Genomic DNA, 6,754 nt, shown 5'->3' with positions numbered 1-6,754 from the left:
TCTGCTGGGGCTTGTGGGGCCGCGCGTGCACGTGTGTGTGTGTGTGTGTGCGTGCGTGCGCGCCAATGTCCTTAAGGAGTGGATTCCGCACCTGCCAGTGTGCGCGGAACGTCCATCTTTTTGTGTATTTGTGCATGTACGTGTTCCTGGTGTGTGTGTGCGCAGCTCCATCTTCCTCTGGTGCCCTGAGGGGAAGGTGACGAAGGGGAGGTGGCTGGGGTTAGCTGGCTGTCAGGAAGCCCTGCAGGGAGCCAGTGCTGGGAGACTGCCCAGGGCCCCTTTGTCCAGAATGAACGTCAAACGTCAAACACAGCCCCAAGGGAAATGGTTCCCACACCTGATCCTGTGCAAGAGCGAGGATGGAGTGGGGCCCGGGAGCCATGACGGGAAGCAACAAGGCCCCTCTGTGCGCTTGGGGCAGCTGTGGCCACGCCAGGAGCCGAGTGGACCGGCTGTCTGGCCACCCGGCTCTCCTACTTGTCAACTCAGAGTCTGAGGGCCCCCGTCATGCCAGGCCCTGCCCCTGGGCCCGCTCAGGAGCCGTGACACTGGCTGCGGGCACGGGCCACTCCCTCCACAGGGGAGCATTTCCAGGCCAAGATGGTCACAGATATGATCATTTCCGGGCATTGCTCAGAGAAGCCAGAATGATTAGAAGTGGATGATTTAAATCAGCTTTGGCTGAGGCCGAGTCCCAGGGTCTGCAGACCAGCCTGCATCTGTTCTCCCCAACAGCCTCACGGAGATCGGGGCACAGTGAGGACGTGGCCCTGCCTCTGCCCTACACCTGCCGTCCCCCTGCAGCCCCAGAGTCTCCCCTCCTCGATTGCCGGCCTGACCGTGGGCTGCCCTGGGACCAGCAGAGCCCCTCGCCCCCAGGGGTGGTGTAGAGCTAGCGTCCCCTCTTCCGCACGAGGACATCTGCCCTCGAGTCCCCAGGTGTCTCCTCGCTGCTGAGAAGCCAGCAGGGAGGGAGTCCAGTGGGGGTCAGGCCCCCATGGGGCGGGGAGGAACCTGCAGGGGAGGGGGCCACACAGACAGGGCAAAGTCAGGAGCCTGGCTACACACAGGTTGAGCAAAGAGCACACGTGTGGAGGCTTCTGGGACCTGGCTTCTCTCTGGTAGAGGGAAGAGTCCAGTGCAAAGGAGGGGGTCCGGGCGAGTTGTGGGTTCGAGCCTGGGAAGAAAATGCTACAGACACGGGCACGTATTGAAAAGACAGAGAGACCAGCCTGAAGGAACTCCCACTGGGACAAATTCGAGCATCAGAAAAAACAAATAAAAACAACAGATGAGAGCCCATTACATGGAATGAGAATGTAGTGGCATAAGCAGATTTAATTATTAATAAATGGGGAAGAGAGAAAGTTCCTCCCTACAGTGGAATTCCAGCTGACGAACGATGGGCCTAGAAATTCACTGTTTGGTTTATATTGCATTTAGAGTGATGAGTTCACGCTGTGAGAACGTTGGAAGATGCGGACCAGCCATGGAAGTGAACTGGACCCACCCCGCGTGTTCCCGCAAAATCTGCACAAATTACAGAGAGGAGCCACCTTTCCAGGGCCATGGTCCCCAGGTGGCCAGGGCTGCCGCCCCAGGAGTGACATGGGGACACATCCGCGGCCCGTGGACAGGACAGGATACACCCAGATGAGCTGCTACCCCAGGGTCAGCCCGGGTCTAGTCTGGGAAGTGTCAGAAAACCCAAATTGGGGACTTTTCACTCTTCAGCAATGTCAAAGTCATGGGAGCCCAGGGAGGATTGGGGACGTTCCCGACTGAGGGAGGACAGAGACACGGTCACTGGGCGCACCGCGTGAACCCAGGGTGGGTTGTCATGCTGTAAACGATGCTACCGGGACAATTAACAAAACAGAAATGGGTCTCTGGGTGAAGGAGAATTTGGTACTATTCTTACAACTTTTCACTATGTTTGACATTGTTTCGAAATAAAAATAAAAATCTGAAGAAAAGGCAGCTGCTCTGGCGTCCGGGGTCCAGGACCTGGAACCGTCTGATCGTGTCTGCACCCGCCCGGCCCTCGGGAAGCAAGCCCACAGGGTCCAGAGGGCGGCGGGGCTGGGGCCCCCTCCCCGGGCCTCTGCAGGAGGAGGGAGGGGGGAGACGGAGCAGCTCCGGCGGCAGGGACGCAGCAGGGGACTCGGAGCCCAGGGCGTGGCCCGGTGGGGAGCCCACTCCAGTGCCCACTGCCGCTCCGCAGCCCAGATGGAGCGCAGGGGGCACTGAGCGCAAGCCCTAGCCCCGGGCCTCCTGTGCTCCTGTCCCACCGCCACGAAAGCCCGCCATGGACACCCACCTACCTGGGGTCCTGCTCTCACACACACACATAAACATACCCACGAACTCACAGACACACACATGCGCAAACACACACACGCGCGCACTTCCCTTGCAGGTAGGCTGGAAAGATGCCCTGGAGAGACGTCCAAAATGCAGTCCCATCTCCAGGGTGTGGAACTGTACGTGGTTTAGATTTTCTATGGTTTGCTTGTCGGCATTTTCTAAAGTGAATACACAATATTTTGTGGTGAGAATATCTAAATAATATTCCTTAGAAATAGAAAGAAGGTGAAAGCTCAGGTAACAGGGCACTCTCAGTAGGCTTCCCAGACGTTCATTTAAAACACACCTCGGAAAACCCTGGTGCTGTGCCTCAGCCTTGGACTTGAAACATCCCGCCGTGGGATTTTCAGTCTCCGGGAGGCCGACTCCAGGCCAGGCCACCGGCCATCCTGACCCTCCTTCCTCGCCTTCCTGGGCCACGTCCCATTTCACCCCCAAGGCCAGGTCCCAGCACGCATCCTGCAGGGCCAGCCAGACAGGGCCACTCCAGGTTAAGAGCACGGGGAGTACAGAGGAGACACGGCTCCCAAAGCCAAGGGGCAGGTGGGACGGAGGTGACACCACGCACCTGCTCGGTGAGAAGAGGGAAGGTCCCGTGCTGCAGCGGGGCTGAGACACCATCAGCTAGACACAAACCGGGGTTTGAGCTGGAGGTCGGGGAAGTGAGGGCACAAAGGACAGGTTTTCAACTACACTATAAAACGTGTACCTACACACGTACACTCACACATCTGATCACGTCCATGCTTTTTCACAGCAGTGTTTCCCCACCTGAATGGAGGACTGCGGAGCTGGCCTGGGACAGGTCGCTGCAGACGGGCAGGAAGGCCCGAGGTCTGGCTGGCACACGGGGTCAGAGGGCATGGGGGCACACACGGCTAGAAAGGTCGCGGGACCGAGTTTGGACTTGATTCTGCACGTGGAGCGCAGTGCCGAGATACCTCCGCTTTTGTTCTGGGCTGTTTGGGACGGAAGTGGAAACCCACAGGAGGAGCTGGTGTGCAGGCCCCTGGGACGGACCATGGAGGCGGGACGGGGCACACAGGTCTGCTAACTGTGGCAGCAGCACGTCCACCGTAGGGAGCCCCGCGCTGAGGCTGGCGTCGGCCTGTGCAGAGCGCACCCGGCCCCGGCTCTGCAAAGCCCGGGGGGCGACCGTGATGGCCCTTCATTCCAGGCGACCTTTTCACGGCTGTCACAGGGCAGGGCAGCCTGCGCACTGCCCCCGGCAGAGTTGGGTCCCTGATCCCGGCTCCTCTCCTGTAACAGACACACGTATGTTGTCGCCTGGCCCACGTCAGGTCACCCTGTGGGAACTGGGCTCAGAGGACAACACAGAAACCATAACTCCCTGGCTGCTGTCCTGGCTGGGAAGCACGACTGTCCTTGCCCCGGCCCAGCCACCGCGAGCCCGGGGCGGGACGACCTGTCATCTGAGAGCCGTTGTGCGGCCCTCGGACCCTGCCCACCTCTGGGCACAGCAGACCCTGCAGATGGCGCAGACAGGGTTCGGGTCCAGGACTGCACGGGGCGACTCGGCACCCCACGTCTGGGAGAGAAAGTGAAAGGCGCTCGGTCCAGCGAGGGGGCTGGGGTCGGGGATGCGAGCTGCAGCCCAGCGGGGGCGGCCCGGCTAGAGCCTCCACCCCTTCCTTCCGCAGACTACACGGACGGTGCGAGAAGAGCAGCCGGCTGCCGCGGCACGTGAGCACAATCGGGAGACACGCCAAGCTCACGGGAACAGAAGGGAAATCCATCCAGCCTGCAGACTCTCCACTGCGGACACTGATGGATTCCCCATGCTCCTCGGGACCCCAGGGAAGCATCTGGCCACCCGCCTCTGATTAGGGAGATAACTGTTTCCCTCGGGATGGCGGAGGGCCGGTGCACGCTGCAGGGTGTGAGGCCAGTCCCCGGGGCCACATCACAGCACCGGGCGAGGCTGGGGCACACTTCCCTGGCCAAGGGCAGAGGCACTTCCTCTGAGTGGGAGGGTGGCTGCTCTGCCTCATACGTTGGGGTAAGAGTACCCTGGACCGCTTCCCAGCCCCTCCCCCGCCCTGCGTCTGGCTGTTGTGAGGCCGAAATTATCTTTTTTTAACATCTTTATCGGAGTATAATTGCTTTACAATGGTGTGGTAGTTTCTGCTTTATAACAAAGTGAATCAGTTATACATATACATATGTTCCCATATCTCCTCCCTCTTGTGTCTCCCTCCCTCCCACCCTCCCTATCCCGCCCCTCTAGGTGGTCACAAAGCACCGAGCTGATCTCCCTGTGCTATGTGGCTGCTTCCCACTAGCTAGCGATTTTACGTTTGGTAGTGTATATATGTCCATGCCACTCTCTCACTTCGTCCCAGCTTACCCTTCCCACTCCCCGTGTCCTCAAGTCCATTCTTTACGTCTGTGTCTTTAATCCTGTCCTGCCCCTAGGTTCTTCACAACCATTTTTTTTTTTTTAGATTCCATATATATGTGTTAGTATACGGTATGTGTTTTTCTCTTTCTGACTTACTTCGTTCTGTATGACAGACTCTAGGTCCATCCACCTCACTACAAATAACTCAGTTTCATTTCTTTTTATGGCTGAGTAATATTCCATTCTATATATGTGCCACATCTTCTTTATCCATTCATCTGTCGAAGGACACTTAGGTTGCTTCCATGTCCTGGCTATTGTAAATAGAGCTTCAATGAACATTTTGGTACATGACTCTTTTTGAATTATGGTTTTCTCAGGGTATATGCCCAGTAGTGGGGTTGCTGGATTGTATGGTAGTTCTATTTTTAGTTTTTTAAGGAACCTCCATACTCTTCTCCATAGTCGCTGTAGCAATTTACATTCCCACCAACAGTGCAAGAGGGTTTCCTTTTCTCCACACCCTTTCCAGCATTTATTGTTTGTAGATTTTTGTTGATGGCCATTCTGACTGGTGTGAGGTGATACCTCACTGTAGTTTCGATTTGCATTTCTCTAATGATTAATGACATTGAGCATTCTTTCGTGTGTTTGTTGGCAGTCTGTATATCTTCTTTGGAGAAATGTCTATTTAGGTCTTCTGCCCATTTTTGGATTGGGTTGTTTGGTTTTTTTTATATTGAGCTGCATGAGCTGTTTGTAAATTTTGGAGATTAATCCTTTGTCAGTTGCTTCATTTGCAAATATTTTCTCCCATTCTGAGGACTGTCTTTTCAGCTTGTTTATGGTTTTTTTTGCTGTGCAAAAGCTTTTAAGTTTCATTAGGTCCCATTTGTTTATTTTTGTTTTTATTTCCATTTCTCTAGGAAGTGAGTCAAAAAGGATCTTGCTGTGATTTATGTCATAGAGTGTTCTGCCTCTGTTTTCCTCTAAGAGTTTGATAGTTTCTGGCCTTACATTTAGGTCTTTAATCCATTTTGAATTTATTTTTGTGTACGGTGTTAGGGAGTGTTCTAATTTCATACTTATACATGTACCTGTCCAGTTTTCCCAGCACCACTTATTGAAGAGGCTGTCTTTTCTCCATTGTATATTCTTACCTCTTTTATCAAAAATAAGGTGACCATAGGTGTGTGGGTTTATCTCTGGGCTTTCTACCCTGTTCCATTGATCTATATTTCTGTTTTTGTGCCAGTACCATACTGTCTTGATTACTGTAGCTTTGTAGTATAGTCTGAAGTCAGGGAGCCTGATTCCTCCAGCTCCATTTTTCTTTATTAAGATTGCTTTGCCTATTCGGGGTTGTTTGTGTTTCCATACAAATTGTGAAATATTTTGTTCTATGAAAAATGTCATTGGTAGTTTGATAAGGATTGCATTGAATCTGTAGATTGCTTTGGGTAGTAGAGTCATTTTCACAATGCTGATTCTTCCAATCCAAGAACATGGTATATCTCTCCATCTGCTTATATCATCTTTAATTTCTTTCATCAGTGTTTTATAGTTTTCTGCATACAAGTCTTTTGTCTCCCTAGGTAGGTTTATTCCTAGGTATTTTTTTCTTTTTGTTGCAATGGTAAATGAGAGTGTTTCCTTAATTTCTCTTTCAGATTTTTCATCATTAGTGTATAGGAATGCAAGAAATTTCTGTGCATTAATTTTGTATCCTGCTACTTTACCAAATTCATTGATTAGCTCTAGTAGTTTTCTGGTAGCATCTTTAGGATTCTCTATGTATAGTATCCCGTCATCTGCAAACAGTGACATCTTTACTTCTTCTTTTCAGATTTGGATTCCTTTTATTTCTTTTTCTTCTCTGATTGCTGTGGCTAGGATTTCCAAAACTATGTTGAATAATAGTGGTGAGAGTGGAACAACCTTGTCTTCTTCCTGATCTTAGTGGAAATGGTTTCAGTTTTTCACCATTGAAAACGATGTTGGCTGTGGGTTTGTCCTATGTGGCCT

The sequence above is a fragment of the Phocoena phocoena genome, chromosome 4 (genome assembly GCF_963924675.1).
Source record: "Phocoena phocoena chromosome 4, mPhoPho1.1, whole genome shotgun sequence".
Classification (NCBI taxonomy): Eukaryota; Metazoa; Chordata; class Mammalia; order Artiodactyla; family Phocoenidae; genus Phocoena; species Phocoena phocoena.
Note: the sequence above shows the minus strand (reverse complement) of the source record.